At 39.5% G+C, this 23,641-nt stretch overlaps 1 protein-coding gene across 9 annotated transcripts in view; it reads right to left on the reverse strand.

The window, feature by feature from the left end:
* mbd6 (methyl-CpG binding domain protein 6) overlaps positions 1 to 23,613 on the reverse strand; it is a 234,674-nt gene extending 211,061 nt beyond the window's left edge. For 8 of the 9 annotated variants that reach the window (XM_063048607.1, XM_063048606.1, XM_063048602.1 and 5 more), the window contains exon 1: positions 23,316 to 23,613. The gene's annotated coding sequence lies outside the window, so the exon portion shown is untranslated. Of the gene's footprint in view, positions 1 to 22,904; positions 23,272 to 23,315 lie in introns of those variants that run through there. The other variant, XM_063048605.1, reaches the window with a different exon arrangement.
* Positions 23,614 to 23,641: the final 28 nt, after the last annotated feature.

A 23,641-nucleotide genomic window follows, 5' to 3' on the forward strand; every position in this document is an offset into this window, starting at 1 on the left:
TCTCAAGTCTGCAACCTCGACCTCCAAGGGCAAAGGGCAACAGATACATTTGCCTGCAAGCCATACACCACTACTAATTGCAGCAGTCCTTCACCAGAGTTACAGAATACATGTGGACTAAGATGTTAACTGTCCTGTGCTATCACCAGTGGGATCAGCAGTTGATCTGCCACCTGTCTTCAGGAGTTTCGGCCCGCTTATGATCAAGACTCCCTCGAGGTGGTGGGCTAGCAGCCTGCAAGCCATACACCACTACTAATTGCAGCAGTTCTTCACCATATTTAAAATCCCTGAATTGCCTCACGCAACAGCACAGTGAAAGTACCTTCTTCAGCAGATGGTGGCTCACCATCATCTTTCAAAGGCAGTAAGTAACAGCAATGCTCAGATTTCCACTACCCCCCTGACCAATACTTACGATTGGACGATTTTATTTATCACAAAGAGAAAAAACAAAATACTAAATATTGAGTCTTGCAAACCATCTCCTAGAGACTGTCCTCTAAAGAGGATAAAGAGAGTTTGTGAATGTGGACAAACTTTATCTAGACCATTTGAGGCCAACACAATAACTAGAAGGTAGAGTGATTGTTGTAAATTAACACTAAATTGAAATATCAAAGTACATTTTAAAGCTCACATCTCGTAAGGTGTCATACTCTAGTTCTGGGACAGCAGTTCTATCAGTAAATTCATTTTAATACATTCAGCGAAGAATTATACATATCTAGCACAGCATCATATTGTTACACCAGTGTCATATTAGGTCAAACATGCTACTCTAAATTTGTAACTGAACTTTCTGCACATCCTTTTAGTAATATTTCAAAAGAGATGCTTCATTGGCCATATTCCATTCATTTGATTGCACCCGATCTGAAAGTATTTAATCTAAACCAAGCTGCAAGTATATTCCTTCACAAGACTGATGTTCCAGCAAAACTATGCAGCAACCAAAATACTCTACATTGTGTACCACAAATTGCAAAATAACAGTACAATAATAATAGCACAGGAAGGAGATGGAGAATTTAGTGGCATGGTGCCAGCAAAACCAGGGAGCTAGGTCACTGACTTCAGAAGGAGGGATGAAGTACTTACCTTGTTTGCATTAATGGGATTGTTGTGGAGGTGGTTGAGAACTTCAAACTCATTGGGTCTAAATAACACCAAATTGCCCTGGACCAGCCACATGGAAAGCAGACTAACACCTCTACTTCAAAGGCCGAGGAAATTCTTACAACTTTATCAATGAATCATCGAAATTTTTATAGATGCATCACAGCTTTGTATGGCAACTGCTCTGCCCAAGACCACAAGAAATTACAGAGAATTGTTAGCGTAGTACAGTCCATCACACGAACAAGCTTACTCTCCACCAGCCGTCTACATCTTCTGTTGACTTGGGAAAATGGGTAAAAATAATCAAGGACCTCTCTATCTTGGTTGTTCTCCCTTCTTTCCTCTCAAAGACAGCTTTTATTCCTCTGTTATCAGAATGTTGGATGGACTATCAGTACACTAAAAGATGAATCTCATCTCATAGCCCATGTACTTTATTTGCCTACATGCACTGCACTTCCCCTGTAAGGTGCAACACTTTATTCTATATCGTTGAAAATTCTACAGTACTGTGCAAAAATCATATTTTACATATATAGCATGGCTTAGACTTTTACAATACTGTATCTGCAAACATGGATCGGAAAGAGAATTTGTAGACTTGGTGACAGCAGAGGATGTTGTGCTGCGGGAGGGATGCTCGACGGGTGGCAGAGAAGCACTGCTAAGGGCAGGAGTGGCATGGATTCAGATACACACTACCCTGAGACACCAGGCACGGCAATCTGATCCCAAACAATTGGTTTACTGATCGTTTCAGAAGTTCTCTCTTATGCTTTCCGCTCCTCTCCCTTCCCCAACTACAACCCCCTCTCCTTGGCCCCTTCCCACTGTCAGTCCACAATAGAAACCCATATCAGAATCAGGTTTATTGTCACTACTCACATATGTCATGAAATTTGTTTTTTTAAGGCAGCAGTACAGTGCAATACATAAAATTACTATGGTACTGTGCAAAAGTCCTAGGCACCATAAATGTGCCTACTTTTGCACAGTATTTTGTATTCCACCTCAGTGTAATGATGAATGGCATGAACTGTCTGGAGGATGTGGAAAATAAAAGTTTTTCCACGCTTCTCCATGCATGTGACAATAGTAAACGAATACCATACCAAACTACCATTAATCCGACATTAAAAGCAGTTTAGTCCTGGTACGAACAAGTCAATGTACTCAAATATCCCAGTAATTTACAGAAAATCTGCTACGTTTTCATAAATCCAATACCAAACGTAACTCGTTTACATCAGTATTAAAGGAAAAAAATTAGTTCCATAACAAAAAAAAACAGCATTTCCTTTACAAACTTTTCACTTCAAGCCTCGAAACTGTGATAAGAAACATCTTATTTAGAAGTTTTAAACTTTTCAACATTTGAAATTACATTTCCACCTGGGTTAATTTTATTTTACAAAGGAAACGTCTTGAGCTAAGGCAAACATTATGTGCTAACTCCAAGAAAGTTATCCATTTTATGAGATAAAATCTCTATTCTTCTCCAACAATGTATTTCAGCTTCCAATACCCGAAGAACAATCCTTTGGCAAAATGACATATTACTTTTAAATCTTGAAATGGCAATATAATTATGGCTCTCAAAACAAATGATGGATGATCTGCAGCCCAACTGTATCTCCATTGCATAACTTGGATAAAACTATTCCTTTAATGCTTCAATGATTGTTGTGGATCCTTCTTTGGGGAAACTTCAATAGCCATGTGTAGGGGGAGAAAAAAATTAATTTCTTGATTTTACTTCCAAATGGCCTGCCCTTAATTTCCAAAATTAGAAAAGGAAACTGCTTCATTTCTCAACAATGTAGTTAAAAATTCAAAGAAAAATATTAGAGAACTAAAGGAGCACGGTCATGAAATTAAGATAAAATAAAACAATTAAGAAGCTCCCTACAGCACAGAGAGAGAGCAATTTAGTATTTTACAAATATATCAGCAAAAAATATTCTCCCTTTGTAACTGTGTCTTCTAAAATAGATAGAAAATAGTGCAGGAAAAAAAAATCAGAAACCAGGTGGCGAAATAATCAAACAACTGGCTTGGTAGCAGAGGCCTGGACGACAAGGACATACCGTAAAACATACAGCTCAAGAACAGGTGCTTCTGTCCACAATGGTTGTGCTGATCATGATGCCAATCCACACCAACCCACTTGCTGGCACACATCCATACACATATATTTATTCTCTGTTCATGTGCCTGTCTAAATACCTCAAACATTGCCATTGTATTTGCTTCCACTACGTCCCCATTACTGCACTTTAAGTACCTACCATTGCGCAAAAAAAAAATCCTTGCCTCAAAATCCCCTTTAAACTTTTCCCCTCTCTCACCTTAATGCTAGGTCCTTTAGTACTCAACAATTCCAAATGGTAAAAAGATTCTGGTCATCTTCCCAATCTATACCTCTCATTTTATAAATTTCTATTAGATCTCCCTTCAGCCTCTGAAGCATCAGAGAAACAATCCAAACTTGACCAACAGACATCCAGGTAAACTTCATCTGAACCCTCTCCGGTCTCCACATCCTCTCTGTAATGGGGAAACTAGAACTGCATGCAAGGCTTCAACTACTGCCTCAAAGATTTATACAACCTCATGACTTTTAACTCTTCCTCCATGCCCTAACCAATAAAGGCAAGCATGCTGTACCTCATCTTTACCAATCTATTTGTGTTGCTGCTTTTAGGGAGGGATGAACTTGGACCCAAAGATTCCTCTGTACATCAATGCTGTTCAGGGTTTTGCCATTTCCCCTTACATTTGACCTCCCCTTACAAAGTACAAACCAGGCTCACACTTGCCCGATTTAAACTACTTGCTATTTCACTGTACTTCGCTGGAACTGACTCTGTAACAAACTCCTTTGCTGTCCAAAGCGCTACCAATTTTACTGTTGCCTGAAAACTTACTGACCAACCTGTCCACACTTTCATCCAATGCATTATATATTACAATTAACAAAGGTACTGCAATAATTGCTGTGGAACACCAGTGAGCCAGAATAATACTCTCCCACCACTACAGTGTTCTATGGGCATGCCAATTCTAAAAGCAACCTACCACATGGGACCTTGTCAAATGTCTTAAAGTCTATATAGGTAAAATCCACCTCAATCACTTTGGTCACCTTCTGAAAAAATTCAATCAAATTTGTAAGACATAAACTACCCCACAAAGCCACACTGACTGTTCCTAATTAGCCTAAGCTTTTCAAAATGTGAGTAAATTCTGTCCCTCTGAATGCTCTCAATAGCTTTCCTAACAGTGAATCAAGGCTCAATAACCAATAGTTTCCTGAATTCCAACTTTACTTCATAAACAATTTTTCTTCCCAGCAATCTCCTCTTGCCTTTTAATAACCTGAGATGAATCCTGCCACGCCCTAGAAATTTATTCACCTTTATGCTCTTTAAGAGACAAACACATTCAGACTAAGAATCCAAGAATCTGAGGCTACTACTTTATAATTTTAAGCCAAACAAATTAATTACATTTGGAACAAACTAGAAAAACACACACTCAGCAAGTCAGGCAGCACCTATGGAAATGAATAATCAGTTGATGTTTTGGGCTAAGACCCTTCATCAGGACTGGAAAACAGGAAGAAACCAGAATAAGGTGAGGAGTGTGGAAGAAGAATAAGTCACTGATAGGTGAGAACAGGTGGGTAGGGAAGGGGGATGAATTAACTGGGAGGTGATGAGGAGAGGATAAGGGCTGGACAAGATGGAGAGTGGACCATGGGAGAAAGGGAAGGAGGGTGAGTACCAGGGTAAGTGATAGTCAACGAGAGAGGAAAGAGTCCAGAGTGGGGAATAAAAGAGGGAACAGGGAGGAGAAAAATTACCAGAAGTTGAAGAAGTCGATGTTCATATCAGTAGGTTGGAGGTTACCAAGATGGAATATGAGGTGTTGCCTGTCCAACTTGAGAGCTGTCTTATCATGGCAGTAGAGGAAGCCATGGACTGACATGTTGGAATGGGAAGAGAAATTAAAATGGTTGGCCATTGGGAAGTCCTACTTTTTGCAGATGGAACAGGGGTGCACAACAAAGTGGTCCCACAATCTACATTGGATCATACCAATGTAAAATAGGTTACATGGGAGCACTAGACACAGTATCTGGCATAATTGGGGGACCACTTTGTCTCCCAATCTATGTTGTCCTTCCTTTCTCCCTCCTCATCCCATTTATTCCCCTCTATAGATGTTGCCTGACTTGCTGAGTTCCTCCAGCATATTGTACATGTTACCTTTATTCCATTAATATGCATCTGCCAGGTCCGTCTTGCTTTACTAGCCATTAAAATTAAATCTGGGCTTTAAATGGAAAGTGGCAAGTGAAATACAAAACTGGATCCATGGCGATGGCTGAAAACTTGCAGTAGAACTCCTCAAGACAGAGTGCTGGGCATTTTGTTTTTCAGGGTATATTTTACATATTGTCAACCATACAGCCAGGTTTTGATTTTGAAGCTAGTTTGCAGCGACATATTAACCAGTCAGTTATGCACCAGAAGCAAATGGAAATGGACTGGAGAAGTACAAAGATGGAAAAGCCAAACAAAGTAAAGAAATACAAAATATATACGTGCTGAACAATCTTGAGCAAAAGAGAATTTGGAAGGCGTACAAAGAGATTTAAGGTAGCAAAGATGAACAAAATAGTCAAGAAGAAATACAGAGTAGTAGTTTTCAGTGAGCAAGATATTGAATGCAAAATCAAGGAGGTCGGTCTAGAATTGCACAAACCATTGTACTTTAGCTGGAGCACTGCTATGGTTTAGATTATCAGATACAAGTGAGATTTATCAGTGTCAGGATTCAGTTAGGAATACCAGGATTAGTTGGAGAATTTAGTTTGGAGGAAAACATGTTAATTTGGGATTTCCCTCCCCCCAGATAGCAGCTGTTGATCTAAAATGGTGAATAAAATCAAACTTTCTTTTAAGAAATTACTAATAAACAAGCAACACGAATCTAAGGAATTGGTAGGATGAGAGCTGGAAACCATTTTCTCTCTCAGGGAACCAGATCTTTGAAACATATAGCTCAGGAGAAAGTCATCTTGTTCATCTCACAAAAAGTGGATTATTTAGATTAATCCCATCTTCGAGCCTTTGGTCCACAGCTCTCCAAATTTTGATTCAAGTAGTTTTTAAAACGCTGATAATGAGGGCTTCTGCCATTATCAGAAATTTGGAATAAAGGGTAAGCATTTGCAATGGATGTAGGGTAGTAGCCCTACCAATCATCCTGGACCATGTTTATCCGTGTAAATTACATTCATGAATTAGACTTATTAATCAAAACACAAGTTTAACTTTACAGATCATATGAAATTTGGGGATGGTTGTGGGGATGAAATTTGGCAGACCACAACAAACTACAGAAAGAATCATGAATTTCAGAGATAAAGAATAACAAGGAAATAAGTGATGGTACAAAGAATTGGGAGGTAAGTTATAATTCAAATTTGGGGTTGCATCTGAAATACAACAAGAATCTTATCATACAAAATACATTAATGCTCAAAGTTCTACCACAGTTTAAAAGAACTTTTGAAGACATAATCAAGCACTGGGAATTATTACAAGAGGAACAGAATCAAAAATGGAGAAATGCTGAATTCTTATGTAATCTTGGTTAAACCATACTTTATTACAGCATCGAGTTCTTTATACATCGTAGAGATAAACACACTATTAAGTGTGCAAAGAATATCCACCAGGAATAATCAGAGAAATGCAAAGATATTGATAACAAGATCAGATGAAATATTTATGATCCAAACATTCTTCTGTCAACTTCACCACCAGGTCTGATAAATGAAAGGTGTAGAAATATCATACACAAAAGCTGTGTCATGAACCATCACCTGGAATACTAGTCAATACAAAACAATCTCTCAATACCACAAAGTTCCTGGTAATCATGTGCAAGGTGCTCTTGGAAATGCAGATCGATCCCCTATTCTGATGCTCATATTGTAGCAGTAGGCTGAGTGTTATACTGGGGGGTGGGGGGGGGAAGAAAGAGATTTTAGATGGACTGCATCTGGAGAGAGATGATGTACATGTGTCAGGGGTACTTAGTGTAGTTTAAATGGCCGTTGTGTGTTCTTCATACCAGATGTTAGAGTCCTGGGAGACCCAGGGAACTACATCTGCGTGAAGCGGATCCAGCTGCAGCTCCTTGAAGGCAATGTTGGAGATCTGCAGCAGCAAATGCTTGACCTTCAGCTTGTACAGGAAAGTGAGATGATCATCGATCGGAGTTGCAGGAAAGTAGTCACTCCTAAGTTGGAGGAGGCGGGTAGCTGGGTGACTGTTAGGAGAAGGAATGGGAGGTGAATAGGTAGTTAGCACAGAGCACCTCTGTGGTCATTTCACTCAATAAGTATACCGTTTTGGATAATGTTGTATGGGTTGACCTCCCAGGGAAATGCCACAGAGACTGGGTTACTAGCACAGAGCATAGGGCCGTGGTGCAGAAGGGAAGGAGGGAAAAGAGGGGAACCGTACTGATAGGGGACTCAGCTGTCAGAGGAACAGACAGGAGATTCTGTGCACGTGAACAGGATACCCTGATGGCACGTTGCCCCCAGGTTCCACGCTCAGGGACGTCTTGGATCACGTCCACAGCATTTTGGAGGGAGAGGCAGAGCAGCCAGATCCCTTGGCACATATTGGAAGCAATGATATGGAAAGAAAAGCAGAGGTCCTAAAGAGAGAATTTAGACCTACGCAGAAAACTGAGAAGCATGACCTCCTCTGTCGTAATTTCTAGATTGCTACCTGTGCCGCATGCCAGTGAGAGTAGAAACAGGATGATTCGGTAGATTAATGTGTGGCTGAGCAGTTGGTGCTGGGGGAAGGGCTTCAGGTTCTTGGACTATTGGGATCACTTCTGGGGGAGGTATGACCTGTACAAAAGGGACAGGGTGCACCTGAACCCGAAGGGAACCAATGTTCTTGCAGGCAGGTTTGTTAAAAGTTGTTGGGGAGGGTTTAAACTAATTTGGCGGGGGAAGGGGGTTGGGAACCAGAGTGAAGGCACTCAGGATAGTACAGATGGTGAAAAAAAGCAAAGGCAGCGTGAAATCAGACTGTCCAGAAGGGCAGGAAGATGATAGGACAAAACTGCAGCCAGCAGGGAGAGTATCAGTGCATTAGGGATGCAGAATCAAAAAAGGAAGCAAATTCAAAGTTACATACTCCAGTCATTGAGATAAGAAATAAGGTGGATGATCTTGTTGCACTTTTAGATTGTCGAGTATGATATGGTGGCTATCACTGAATCGTGGCTGAACAATGGCTACAGTTGGGAGGTGAATGTCCAAGGTTACACATTGTATCGGAGGGTAGGAAGGTAGGCAGAGGGGGTGCCATGGCTCTGTTTAACTTCAGAATTGATAGGGAGAAAGTGAAGTCTGATGTAGCAGTATATCAGTGGTGATGGAAATCACAGTGGTACGAGAGAGGAGTCGGCCAAAGTAAACAGGAAGGAGATGCTGACAGGGATTGCAGCAGAGCAGCAATGACTTGAGTTTCTAGGAAGAATGAGGAAGGTACAAGATAGATGTATTACAAAAACAGAAATACTCAAATGATAAAATAGTACAACTGTGGCTGACAAGGGAAGACGAAGCTAATATAAAAGCAAAAGAAAGGGCATACAGCAAAGCAAAAATTAGTGGGAAGATAGAGGATGGGAAATTTTAAAAACCTACAGAAAGCAGCTATAAGAGTTATTAGGAGGGAAAAGATGAAACATGAAAGCAAGCAAGCAAACACTATCAAGGTGGAGAGAAAAATCTTTTCAAGTATATATAAAAAAAAAGAGATTAGAGTGGATATAGGACCACTAGAAAATGAGGCCAGAGAAATAATATCAGGGAATAAGGAGATGGCAGATGAACTAAGTGAGTATTTTGTATCAGTCTTCACTGTGGAAGACACTAGCAGTGTGCTAGATGTTGAAGGGTGTGAGGGAAGAGAAGTGAGTGCAGTTACTATTACAAGGGAAAAGGTACTCAAAAAACTGAAAGACCTAAAGGTACACAAGTCACCTGGACCAGATGAACTACACCCTAGGGTTCTGAAAGAGGTAGAAGTAGAGATTGTGCAGGCATTAGTAATAATCTTACAAGAATCGTTGGACTCAGGCACGTTTCCAGGGGACTGGAGAACTGCAAATGTCACTGCACTCTTTAAGAAAGGAGGGAGGCAACAGAAAAGAAATTATAAAGCCTGACCTCAATGGTTGAGATGTTGAAGTCAATTGTAAAGAATGAGGGTTTGGAGTACCTGGGTGACACAGGACAAGACAGGGAAAATCTTGCCTGATGAACCTGTTGGAATTGTTTGAGGAGATTACAAGTAGGATAATTAAAGGGGATGCAGTGGGTGCTGTACATTTGGATTTTCAGAAGACCTTCGACAAGGTGCCACACGAGACGGGGGGGGGGGGGGATCTCATTGAAACCTATCGAATGTTGAGAGGCCTAGACAGAATAGGTATGGAAAGGATATTTCCCATGGTGGGGGAGCCCAGGACAAGAGGGTACAGTCTCAGGACAAGAGGGTCGTCCATTTAAAACAGATGTGAAGAAATTTCTTTAGCCAGAGGGTGGTGAATTTGTGGTATATGTTACCAGTCAGCTGTGGAAGTCAGGTCGTTGGGTGTACTTAAGGTGGAGACTGATAGCTTTTTGACTGGTCTTGGCAGCAAAGGTGATGGGGAGAAGGCCAGGGTGTGGGGCTGAGGAGGGGGGAAAGAAGGATCAGCCATGATTGAATGGCAGAGCAGACCTGATGGGCCAAATGACCTCAGTCTGCTATGTCTTATAGTTTTGTGGTCTTATGTCTTTATAGAAACAAGGTGAAAAGTTCATCCTCAATGTCCTTCATTCTTAGGTCAATCAGATAGTAGACTGATGAAAGGAGAAAGGGTGCTGAGATTTCGAACAACAAACAAAAGAACATAAGAAATAGGAGCAGGAGAAGGCCATCCGGCCCATCAAGCCTGCCCCGCCATTCAATAAGATCATGGCTGATCTGTCCATAAACTCAGCTCCATCTGTCTGCATTTTCCCCATAACCCTTAATTTCCTAACTATGTAAAAGCCTATCTGTTTCTTAAATATATTTCATGAAGAAGCCTCAACTGCTCCCCTGGGCAGAGAATTCCACAGGTTCACCACTCTCTGGGAAAAACAGTTTCTCCTCATCTCCATCCTGCTGAAGGAACTCATTGGGTCAGACAGCACCTGTGGGGACAAAGCTTCTGGTCCTGCAGATGCTGCTTGACCTACTGAGTTCTCGCAGCAGTTTGGTCCTTGTTGGAGAAGTCCAACTGATCAACCCTGAAAGAAAATATTTAGTCAAATGGCTCCCAGAGTATGGTGCAAGGTCATTTACCAGAATACCTCACATGAGAACTTTTTAAACACCCAAGGCCTTCCTTGATTAGTCATGAGAAGGTCCTTATCTCGGGAGCACCACTCTCTTCCTTTAAGGTGCCTGGATTTTGTCTGGGACTGTCATTCATCTATTTTTGGAACATGCCTGAAGTTCTGAAAGCAATGAGTTGGATTTTGAAACTGGAAATCTGGAAGTGCTAGAAATACTCAGCAAGATCTACCTGTGAGAAAAGAAAGCTGGTGTTCCAGGTTGAAGACCCTTCGCCTGAATCAGGTGGCTTTGTCAAAGTACACGTTGAACAGCTCTGCACTTACTAGTTGTGTCTCTGGGCCACTAAGAGAAACACAATGACACTGAAACATTATCAATTTTGTGTAAGATACCTACTCTGCCCAAGATCGCTGGGCTTCCAGGACAAGGTGTTGTCCATGACTAAACAGAACATAAAAATTTACAGCACATTACAGGTCCTTCGGCCCACAATGCTGTGCTGATCATGTAACCTACTCTAGAAACGGCCTAGAATTTCCCTACTGAAAAGCCCTCTGCATGTACCTATCTAAGAGACGCTTAAAAGACCCTGTTGTATCTGCCTCTACCACCGTCATTGGCAGTGCATTCCATGCACCCACTACTCTCTCTGTGTACAACTAACCTGACATCCACCTGGTACCTACTTCGAAGCACTTTAAAACCGTGCCCCCTTGTGCTAGCCATTTCAGCTCTGGGAAAAAGCCTTTGGCCATCCACACAATCGATGCCTCTCGTCATCTTATACAACTTATCAGGTCATCTCTCATCTTCTGCTGCTCCAAGGAGAAAAGCCAAGTTCGTTCAACCTAATCTCATAATGCATGCTCTTCAATCCAAGCAAATCCTTGTCAATCTCCTCAGCACTCTCTCCATAGTATCCTCATCCTTCCTGTAGTAAGGTGACCAGAACTGAACACAATAATCCAAGTGAGGTCTGACCAAGGTCTTATATGGCTGTAACATTACCTCAGGGCTCTTGAGCTCAATCCCACAGTTGAAGGCCATCACACCAAATACCTTCTTAACAACACTGTCAACCTGTGCAGCAACTTCGACTGTCCCGAAGATCTCTCTGATCCTCCACATTGCTAAGAGTCTTACCATTAATATTATATACTGTCTTCAAATGTGTCCTACCAAGATGAAACACCTCACACTTATCTGGGCTGAACTCCACCTGCCACTTCTCAGCCTAGTTCTGCATCTTATTGATGTCCCGCTGTAACCTCTGACAACCCTCCAGACTATCTACAATAGCCCCAACTTTTGTGTCATCAAACTTACTAGCCCACCCTTCTACTTCCTCATCCAGGTCATTTATACAAATCACAAAAAGGAGGGGTCCCAGAACAGATCCCTGTGGAACACCACTGATCACTGTCCTGCAACAGAATATGAACCATCTACAACTACCCTTTGCCTTCTGTAGGCAGGCCAATTCTGGATCCACAAAGCAAGGCTTCCTTGGATCCTATGCCTCCTTACTTTCTGAATAAGCATGGCATGGGGAACCTTATCAAATGCCTTACTGAAATCCATATACAATACATCCACTGCTCTAACTTCATCAATGGGTTTTGTTACATTTTCAAAGAATTCAGTCAGGCTTGTAAGGCTTGACCTGCCCTTGACAAAGCCATGCTGACTATCCCTAATCAGATTATGTCTCTCCAAATGCTCATAAATCCTACCTCTCAAGATCTTCAACAACTTGCCCACCACTGAAGTAAGACTCATTGGCCTATAATTTCCTGGGTTATCTCTACTTCCTTTATTGAACAAGGAAACAACATTTGCAACCCTCCAATCCTCTGTTACTTCTCCCATCCCTATTGATGATGGAAAGATAATCGCCAGAGGCTCAGCAATCTCCTCCCTCGCTTCCCACAGTAGCCTGGGATATAGCTCGTCAGGTCCCAGCGACTTATCCCACTTAATATCTGTCAACAGCTCCAGCACATCCTCATTCTTGATGTCTATATGCTCAAGCGATTCAGTCCACTGCCAAGTCATCCCCACAAATGCCAAAGTCCTTTCCACTAGTGAATACTGAAGCAAAGTATTCATGATGTACCTCTGCTACCTCCTCTGATTTCATGCACACGTTTCCACTATTGCTCCTGATTGGTCCTATTCTCATGTTGTGGAATGGCACATTCCATAGCTTAGGGTTACACTTTGAGAGATTCACTGAAGCTTGGTGTAGTTGCTGCAATAAGAATGCAGAAAGGCCTTTCAAGCCCTTGCACGTGAACAAAGGTAACAAATGCAGGTGTAGGATTATTCATCCTCTTCTAGCTACTCCACCACCACTCAGATCATGATTCAACAACTACTAATTTAGCTCTAATTTCCTGCAGTAACTCTAGATCACTGAATATCACAAAACGTAACCATCTTTGGCTTTAACACACTCAGCAATTGAATGTCAAGTCTTCTTGGGAAAAGAATTGGTGTAGGAATTTCAGCTCTTGCTAACTCCTTGCTTGGTAGTTCCAGGCAACACAACCAGAGGAAACCCAAACTCTGCACCTACTTTGTCAAGTCCCTCAGAATTGTACATTCACTTTCCATCTCATTCTTCTTATTTTAACAGCATAGATCTAGTCAGCTTAGGATCCTCACAAGATAATTTGGTGACCTTCCACAATGTTTCCTGTATTTCAAGTATACTTGAATCTTGCAAAATAGCAGATATACACACATATTTCAGACCATACCCAGGTATGGTCTCACTAAGGCACAATATGAATGAAAAAAATACCGTTGACGTTTCGGACTGAATCCGCGTTCCTCAGATTTCCAGCATCTGCAGATTTTCTCTTGTTTATGATTATATAATTGAAGCTAAGAATGTTCAGATCTTCTTGCAAGACAGTCCAATATATTATTTGCCCTCCCAATTGCTGTTACAGGGGCTTTCAGGGCTACAAATAACCCAAATTTCAGAAATTAAAATTGCAAATTCTCCCATATATTTTAAAGCAACTTTTCAAGCTAATATTAATAATGTTTCATGGTATTCATTAATGTCTAGATATAGCGTATGTGACAGTAGTTTAGTTATGGGTTGTATTTGGGTGATTATTGACTGAAATTAAAGACTCATCACAAGTCTAAGTACAGGTACTCTCCAGGTTATGAACATCCAAGTTATGGACAGTCCATACATATCAGTATGTATTTGGAAATGAGCGTGAGGATTTGTCGACAGCTGTGGGGCTGCAGACGGCTTCTACTGGGTAGATACAAGACATTCCTGTGTGCATTTCCCAGCGCCCCGCCACCACCTGATCAGGGGCTGGGTTGAATCAAGAATAGTAAATGCCGAGCAGACTCACTCACTGCAAACAACCATTCTTCCCAGACCTGCTTCCTCTTCCATCAACACACACACAAAAAATGCTGATGGAACGCAGCAGGTCAGGCAGCATCTATAGGAAGAGGTACAGTCGACGTTTCGGGCCGGGACCCTTCGTCAGGACTAACTGAAAGAAGAGATAGAGAGAGATTTGAAAGTGGGGGGGGGGGGGAGATCCGAAATGATAGGAGAAGACGGAGGGGAGGGGTGGATCTAAGAGCTGGACAGGTGATTAGCAGAAGGGATAACAGGCTGGAGAAGGAAGAGGATCATGGGACGGGAAGCCTGGGGAGAGAGAGAAGGGGGGAGGGGAGGGGAGCCTGGAGGGTGGAGAGCAGGCAAGGCAAGGAGTTATAATGAGAGGGACAGAGGGAGAAAAAAGGGGGAAAAAATAAAAATATATATTAAGTAAATGAATTTCCAGCATCTGCAGATTTCCTCGTGTCCTCTGCCACACATTGCTTTTGTTCATTTCCAACTTACAAACAGTTTTTTGGAATGGAGCCTCCTCATAACCTGGGGACTGCCTGTAGTACCTAGAAATTAAATTTCAGTGATCTCTGTACAAAATGTCTCAATTTAAAAACATACTTCGCTTTTCTTTCCCCCTACCAAACTAAACATAACATTTTTTACAGTTTATATTCCATCTGCCATATTCCTATCATTTACCTTAATGGTTAATGGACCACAAAAACTTGTTTTCTTCTAGTTCACAGTACTACTTTGCTTCATAGCTGAAGCAAATTTGGATACAGTATTCTTTATGCCTTATTCCAAATCACTGTTATAGACTGAGCAGCTGAGTTGCTGGTACTGATCCCACTAGTCACACTTTCCCAATTTGAAAATGACCTACAAATTCCTCCTGTTCTCCGTCTGTTAGCCAATCAACTTCAGCCATGCTGGTACATTATCACAAATAAAATGCATTCAAAATTTCTTCCAATAATTTTTTCTATACACTATTCTGCAAGTTACAACCTCTAAAAGCCTCCAAATAGATCTGCAAACCTAACATTAGTAGTAAGGAAGCTAATGGGAAGAATTTAAACTAGATTAAGTACATATGGAAAGAGTGATTGATCAAAGAGAGAGAGTGGCTTTGCCTGGGGAAGATGCTGTCTGACCAATCTGAGTCAACAAGATGCGGGCAACACAGTTGATGTAATCCACATGGACCTTCAGTATGGCCTTTAATACCGCCTCAAAGAGGAGAATGATCCTGAAGGGTAAAGCCCATGGGACCCAAAGCAAGTTGGCAAATTTGACCCAAACATGGCCGGGCAATAGGAGATAGTGGCTGATAATAAAGATATTTTTTTCTGCTTGGAGTCTTCATTAGATGGCACACACAAGGATCAGCACTAGGACCCTTGCAATTTGTTACGTACTTCAACAACTTGGGTATGAATATGGGATGTTTGATTAGTTATGTTTGCAAATGGAGTTGTTGATTATGAGGATTATCTTGGGCACCAGAATGACATTAATCAGTTGGTAGAATGGACAGAGCAATTTAACCCTGATAACTTTCAGAAGGCTAATAAGGGTTACATAATAAAAGATATGGGTCTACCTGGGGAGTATTAATAAAGAGGAACTTTGCTGCAAAGTCTGAAGTTCTGTTTATTGTCATATGCACAAATACATGAAAAACTTACTTATGGCAGCATTACAGGCACATAACATCATACCCAAAGATCCCAAAAGACTACAGTACAGAACCTTAAGATGGTGTGGAAGGCATATGAGATACCTGCCTTTGTTACAATGGTTATGGCACAGCTTTTATAACATTTTTGTTACACTGAACTGGAGTACTATTGCAATTCCAATTGCCACACTATAGGAAGGATGGAAGATTCATAACATTTTTTGGAATGGGTTGTTTCACTTTGAGGAGAAATTGCATATGCTTTCCTTAAGAGCAGAGGAAGGACCCGATTGACAAGTGCAAAATTATGACAGGCACAGAGTATAGACATTTTTCCCCACTAAGAGTTCTAAAACTTCAGGGAAAAGGCAAGGGTAAGAGAGTTTTTTTTTAAAAAAAGAGGGAAACTAAGAATTTTTCTTGTCACACAAAGGGTAGCTAGAATCTGAAACAAATTGTTTGAGGGGGTGGCAGAATCAGGAACTCAACATTTAATAAATGTTAATAAAGACCCACATAAAGCTTTAAGAACAGCTTCTTCTGTCAGATTTATGAATAATTACCTCAGTATTCATCTTTTGCACTACTTATTTTACAACTTACAGTAATTATGTCTTGCACTATAATGCAGCTGCAAAACAACAAATTTCACAACATATGTCAGTGATTCTAAAGTACCTGCCATCCAGTTTAAATATTTGATTTGCTAAGACAGTAGGACCAGGCTGATTCAATGGAGCCCATCCAAATAGAACCACTCTCTGGTGCCCCATAAATTGACACCCATTTCTTGCACTTTATGCAATTCTTCAATATTAACGATCCTACCCAAATTGGCATCTGGATTATACAGCAATCCAGAAATAATTATATTTCTAGTTCTCCCTAACTTTGGATCCCATCTTGTTATAGCCTCTAAACAAATTGTTCTTCTTTATCCTATTGGTTACCATATAGATCCAAATAACCATCTTTCCCTTCAAGTTTCTTCTTTGCCTTTATACTGGATCAGCAACTTTCAACTTTCGCCTGAACTATACTGTCCCATTCACAATACATTCGTTGTCACTCGCCCAACACGAATATCCTGTTGTATCATGGTGATAGTCAGTAGTTAATCTACCCCATAACATCTGCATTCATCCACTCTGGCTGCAAGTAGTACATACCTGTCGCTTATGGGCAGCAGCTAAGGTTCCTGCTCACATTTGCCTTGCATGTACTTCCACCCTTATTCCTCTTGACTAACCAATTATGCAATATTTAAAAGGGTGTGAAAATTTCCAGGCAACTTTCCCCCCCTTAAATGCAGCATCCAAATGTCCAACCCCAGCTCACCAATCCTCAAGCTCCAAGACTTACTCCAGAAAAAGTTTATATTGACTTCCATACATTACAGTTCTAACACATTCATGACAAGGCGGGTGATAGTTAACATTTATTTTAATTTTCATTGTCACCCTTACCTTATTTGTGTCCACATTAAAAGTACCCCATTACCGACTTCAGTCAACTACTTCTGGCTGGATAGTCAATTGCCTGGTAACCCATGATTTCATATCATTGCAATAAAAATACACAATTATGATGTTAAAGATAAAATAAAATAGATCTTGAGAATGAAAGTGAATAAAATTAGCCACTTATTCAGAAACCACCGAATTCTGGTAGACTGCCTCCCTCATCTTCAACATTGCAGAGGTGACCAAATTTGTATTTATAAAAATCTCTGGACTTCTGCCCAAGAAATTTATGTAAAAGAAATGTGATGTCATGCTGAAATAATGCAAACAGAATGATTAGACTATGAGTGTTTTGATGAATTTACTTCTATTCATTAAAGTCCATATTTAGTTTCATAAATATGAACAGAATGGATCATCTTTTGAGAAAAAGCAACTGAGGAGTGACCCTATAGAAGTCTTAAAATTAGTGGAAGGTTTAACAGGTAGACGCACAGAAAATAATTCCAAATGTGGGGGAAAACGCACAATTAAAATCCACCATTATAAAATGATGAACAAGAAATCTAATTAGGAATGGAAGAATACTTGTACCTAAAGTAGTGATAATGTGGATCACACTACCACAGCAAGTGGTTGAAAGGATTCTCAAGTGATTAGTACAAATACATACATTAAAGTGGAAGTGGGACAAGCATATGAAACAGAAGGGAATAGAAGGCTCCACAAAAAGCTTTAGATAAAGAATGAATGAGGTGCTAGGGAAGGAAACTAAATGAAGAATAAGTACCAGAATGGATTAATTGGGTCAAATGACCTGTTTTTGTGCTATGTACCATACTTAAAACACCTTCAAACCTCGCTGCTTAATAGAATGTTTTACTCTCTCTTCTATCAATTTATTCAAATTTGGTCCGAGTCCTTTCTGCTAAAGAAAATAGATCCTGCCCTTTCAACCCATTCGGGCCCCTCAAGTTTTATAGACCACACTTTTCCCCTCAGTTCTTTGGTCCAAGGGAAACAATCCTACCATAATAAGTCTCTCTTCATAACTATATTCCTCCAGCCCTGGCAACACCCTTATCAATTTATGCAGCACTATCAAATTCTTCCTGCAGCCTGGTGATGTACTCCAGCTGTGGCCAAACGAATACTTTACTGTCCAGTAGAACCTCAATGTCCCTGTATCCTATTTCTTGGTCAATAAACACAAATATACTGCATGTAGTCTTCATCATATCCGCCTGAACCGTTGCCTTCAGGGACCTGTGGACGTGCATTCTGAAATCAATGATTGTTTAAATTGTCATGTAACTCCCCAAATGCAATAAATATAGGGACCACAAGGAGGTGTAGATAATCTACATGTATCAAAACCTTGCAACTAGCCTAGCACTTAGCCCCACTGGACCTTCTAGCATTCACTCCCTGATAGGTGAAGCCAGAACCCTCAGAATGGAAAATTACATTGATCACCATTCATAAAGTATCACTTGTTGACTACCTAAAGCTAGAAAACAGATTTAATCTAAGCAGCCGCTTTTCATCTAAATCAGGAGTTCCCAACCTGGGGTCCACAGACCCCTTACTTAATGGTATTGGTCCATGGCATAAAGAAGGTTGGGAACCCCTGGTCTAAGTGAACACACAGGGCTGCAATAGTCCTTCAGTGCAGTAAGTGGTTATGGCACTTAGAAGTTGACAATTCTGAAAATAGTCATAGGTCAGATGTCATCTGTGATGAGACGGTTGATCTTTCAGGCCAATAACAATTCATAAAACCAGAAATGTTTAAGTTGCAGAGAAGGATAGAGTGGAACAAAAGTGAGTACTGTGGTAGGCCACAAAGGTGACCCTGAGCTTCTAGTTAATTCCCTTGGTGGTGACCTGTCACAGACATTCCCTTTGCTCTTTTGTCCTCCATGCATCTTAGAATGTGCTTGATCCAAAAACTTATTCTAAACACTCAATTCTTTCTACACAGATGCTGGTTGACCTGAGGACTTCCAGCATTTCCCCTTTTTTTCCCCAAATTTCCCTTGCTTAAGATTTAACTTCTCAGTACAATGGTTCCTATTGAGAATTACACAAAATCTGAAGTCTTCCTTGCCATGTCATTTATTCATTTAATAATTCAACTTCACTCACTCATACAAGAAACAAAAATTTCTGTTTCTTTCAAACAAATGTAGACTTTTCTCCTTCTATCACTGAGTTAATTGCTTGTATTATTCCAAGACTACACAAAACAAATCTGAAGTTGATTTTATAAGCCGAAATACTAATTAAGCAGATTTTTGACAGAAAAAAATACAAAGCACATTACATTGAAAGGACAAATTTCATGTTTATCTTATGAGCAGGTAATTAACATGATTCTGAACCACACGTTCATGCTCCACATAGAAGACACCCAAAAGTCCCATTACATGTCAAGTTTTATTTCACTGATGCTATTAATTTCCATTTGCTTTGGTGACATTAGCAAAGGATTGAATATGCTCATATTTTCTGTGTAACAATTGTCTTCTGTGACAAAATATTAATATATTGTCCATTTCATATAAAAGACAGGAGAGTTTCAGAAACCACCCACATGCCTTACACCTTAAAATACTTTGCTCCAGTGATCTGCTTCATAATGGATATATTTATAAAAATATATGCTTGTAATTATAGCAACTTTCAGTGTTTTAGAACCCAATTATTTGTAAAAGCTCTGTAACTATTTTGTCAAGATAATCAGCCAGTCTTTTGAAACACAAAAATAAGTACAATCTTTAATAATCTGAATTTGGAATTTTGTTTTGTTTGAGCTTGTACTATTACAAAGAACTCAATGGACCTTTAGCAAGTGATTCTTGTTTCTCAAGATCTTGTTTGTGTAAAGTATCTCTCAAATGGAAACTGTTTACAGAACATGCTTCCAACCAGACCACCAGTCATTGGCATTGGCGAAAGTGAAATATTTGCATTTGGCAACACAATAAATTGTTGCTGTGATACTGTTTTATCAAGTTTTTTTTTCTATACAGTAAAGGTTCCTGCCTACACATGTCAGAAGGGACTTTGAAAATTCTTAATACTCAAGTACATCAGTACATCAGCAAGCCATTCAAAATTTGGATGTAGGCATGTAAGAGTTAGACAACTGCAGGATCAGGAAAAACTGCGGAAAGTTGTAAACTCAGCCATCATAAAAGATGATGCCTCAAGAAGGCAACATCCATCATTATGGACCCCCCATTGTCCAGGACATGTCCTTTTCTCATTGCTACCATTAAAGTGGTGATACAGGAGTCTGAAGATACTCACTCAACACTGCAGGAACAACTTCTTCTCCCCTCCCCCCCGCGGCCAAGATTTATATGTTTATTATGTACTGGAGTGCACTGCTGCTACAAAACAACAAGTTCCACGACATATGCCAGTGATATTAAACCCGGTTCTGATTATCTTCAGAGAAATAGACTTAGAGTGTGCTTTTGCCAATATTCTCTAAATCATTTTAAATTTGTACAATTATCAAATGCAATTTTATAGATAAGAACTTGGCAAACTGATCAAGTAATATATTTTTTTAAAAAGATGACATGCAATTTTGATTTACCTTCATAAATCTTTGAGGCAGTCAGACAACATGCAAATCATAAACCATTTAGCAATACAACTGCTGTGTCAAATGATTTCTACTCAAAAGCACAAAACTCATTTCTATAGTAAAACACATTTTTTCCTTTAGATGGGCGGGGGTGGGGGAGTGATCAGTTCTAAATAACCACACTTGATTTAGTTGCAAGGCAAGTCAGTCAAAGTAACAATCCAACCCCAAGGAACAGTATTATTGCAGCCAGATAGCGTATCATAACGTAAAATTAACATGACAAAAAAAATTGAACAACGCTCATTTCAAAACAGGAATTTAATTTGTAAGCCATGTATGGCATGTTTGGTATAGCATAGAGATGGCTACCATGGCTAAACACATCAGGGTGGTGGTACAGGAGCATGAGGACACACACTCAATGTTTTAGGAATAACTTCTTCCCCTTCACCATCCGATTTTTGAAAAGACATCAACCCATGAACTCTACCTCACTATACTTTTTGTTCTCTTTCTGCACTACTTACTTCATTAATTTTTTAAAATATATAGTATACACAGTGCAATTTATAATTTTTTTGGTGTATTGCACTATATCACTGCCGCAAAACAAATTTCACAACATGATTTTACACCTGATTCTGATATGCATTAAAAGCCAAAACAGCAACACTCTTCTTGATCATTTACATTCACCCCTTCCCTAATTTAGAACAAAATTATTTAATATTTTACATATTTCCATTTTTTAAAAATATTCTTCTGCCGAACACTTCGGGAACAATATGTATTGAGACCATGCATATTTTATGCTATATGACTTATGGATATAGTTTGAAGACTGGCCAATTGTTTCAATTTTTTTAAATAGTCCTAATCTTTGATAACACACAACATAAAAGGAAACTCGTTTTCCCAGTAAGAACAATAAAGGACAGCCGAAGCTACAATAAATAATGCCATTTGACTTAAACTTATTTTAGTTAAGGAAATTTTAAAGCAAAGCACCTATACAAATAATACTTTCATATACTCTACAAGTCAATTGCTAACATCCATTTTCCAGAAGTGTCCAACAATCTTAAAGAAATAAAAACAAAAAAATTGTATTTTTAAAGTTATCAAGGTATCCAGAAATGGACAAGTTGAACTAAAGAGGCTACAAATCAGGTTATTAAGAAATACAAATTAACTAGGAGAGCTTCTGTGGATTCAATACTTGCAGCTCAGATACATAAAACATTTAAATTTAATAGAGTTGGACAAATGAAATATGTAGATGCAGAATGTGAAAATTAAAGATTACAAGCCTCATTTGCAGGGGTACTGCTAAACTAGTTAAATGGTCGCAGCTTATTAGAGCTGGTCATCAAGATGGGCAACACATTAGGATGGAGACATGAAAATGACAAAAATTTTGGTTCTATTAGTTAGAAAAACTGGTCAACTGTCAACAGCCCTTCAATAATCTGCCTGATCGAAACATATCTATCATATAGCATTCATTTGGTTCTCGTACATTCTGCTGAAACCAGATTATTCTCAAAGAAAGCAATGAAGAATCTATCAGGCAATATGAATCATAAAAACAGTCGAAGTACATCCTCAAAATGTTAACAATGGTATGCAATTATAGAACAGAGTTCAACACAAGCCTAGAGAGATGCAGATCCTTGACTTTGGACAACAGCCTCATATACTGGAAAATATTTAACATTTTAAAGCAAATTCTCCAACAATATAGTCAGAATTTTTATAGCTATGAAACAAAAATGAAAGCACAAAACATTAAACAGAAACTGCAAACCAAGCATTGAATAACATGCTGCCCTATGCTGAACTTGTAAACTCAACATACATCACAGTTCCCATCTCTTCAAATTTGTATAAATGTTTTTAGGAAATTAATTTAGTATTTAACTATGGATAGAATTTAAGCTCTGAATATATGCATCCATTTAACAACTACTTAACTATTTTGTACATTTAATTTTTTGAAATAAGCTACTATTCCATTTTATCAAAATAATACTGAAGTGAGAGAAAAACTCAACATTTAAATACTTGAATATCATGCAAAACTTAACTTCTACATTCTGTGGATCGGGCCTATAATTATGTAAAATATGAAAAAGCAAAAACATGACTCAATATTGACTAGCAAATAATTCACATTTTAAATACATTGAGAAAAATACTGCATAATATACTCAAACACTACCCGAAACTATCTCCAGATATTTTCAATTGCAAAAAATATCTTTCCATCGAGAAGGAACAAACGTTCTTAACATTGCGGGGCTGATACCGACAAGATCTGAAGTTGGACTGTTGTAAACAGCAGTCACGCATGGCCGTGGCCTGCAACGTAGCATCATCATCATCAGCAGCAGCAGCAAAGAGGGGGCGGATAAATAGAAACCTTTAAACCAGATTAAACCCCATTTTCACGAAACGGTAACGTTCTTCCTCTCTAAAATGCTGAACAAAACCATCCAAACTCCCAACTCTATTAAGAGTGCATTTTAACACTGAGAAATATTTATATATTGCACTGTAAAAAATTACAGTTCATTAAAAAATAAGATATTTTAATTAAAGAAGAGGCTGGAATTGCTTTGCAATCACTTACCTTCAACTTCCTCCTCTCCGAGTTTTTCTTTTTTATTTTAAAAAGAGTCAAAAACAAAGGGTAATAAAGGGTTGAAATGGCACTTAAAAGGCTGCTGGCCAGGCCCCGGAGGTCGGCTTGTTGTTAAGGAGGTATCCAGGAAGTTTTTCAGACGCTCGGGATGTATCCGGTTGGGAATGTGAGATCACAACAATAAAAAAGGGAAACGGCTGCTTTATTTCTGGAGACTTTTGTGGAAGCTTTTGCACAGAGGAACAGAGAGAGAGGGACAGGGGCAAGAGAGAAAAAAAACCTGCAGCTGAAAATACCCAGTGCACTGCGCATGT

This window comes from Mobula hypostoma, chromosome 5, assembly GCF_963921235.1.
Source record: "Mobula hypostoma chromosome 5, sMobHyp1.1, whole genome shotgun sequence".
Lineage (NCBI taxonomy): Eukaryota > Metazoa > Chordata > Chondrichthyes > Myliobatiformes > Myliobatidae > Mobula > Mobula hypostoma.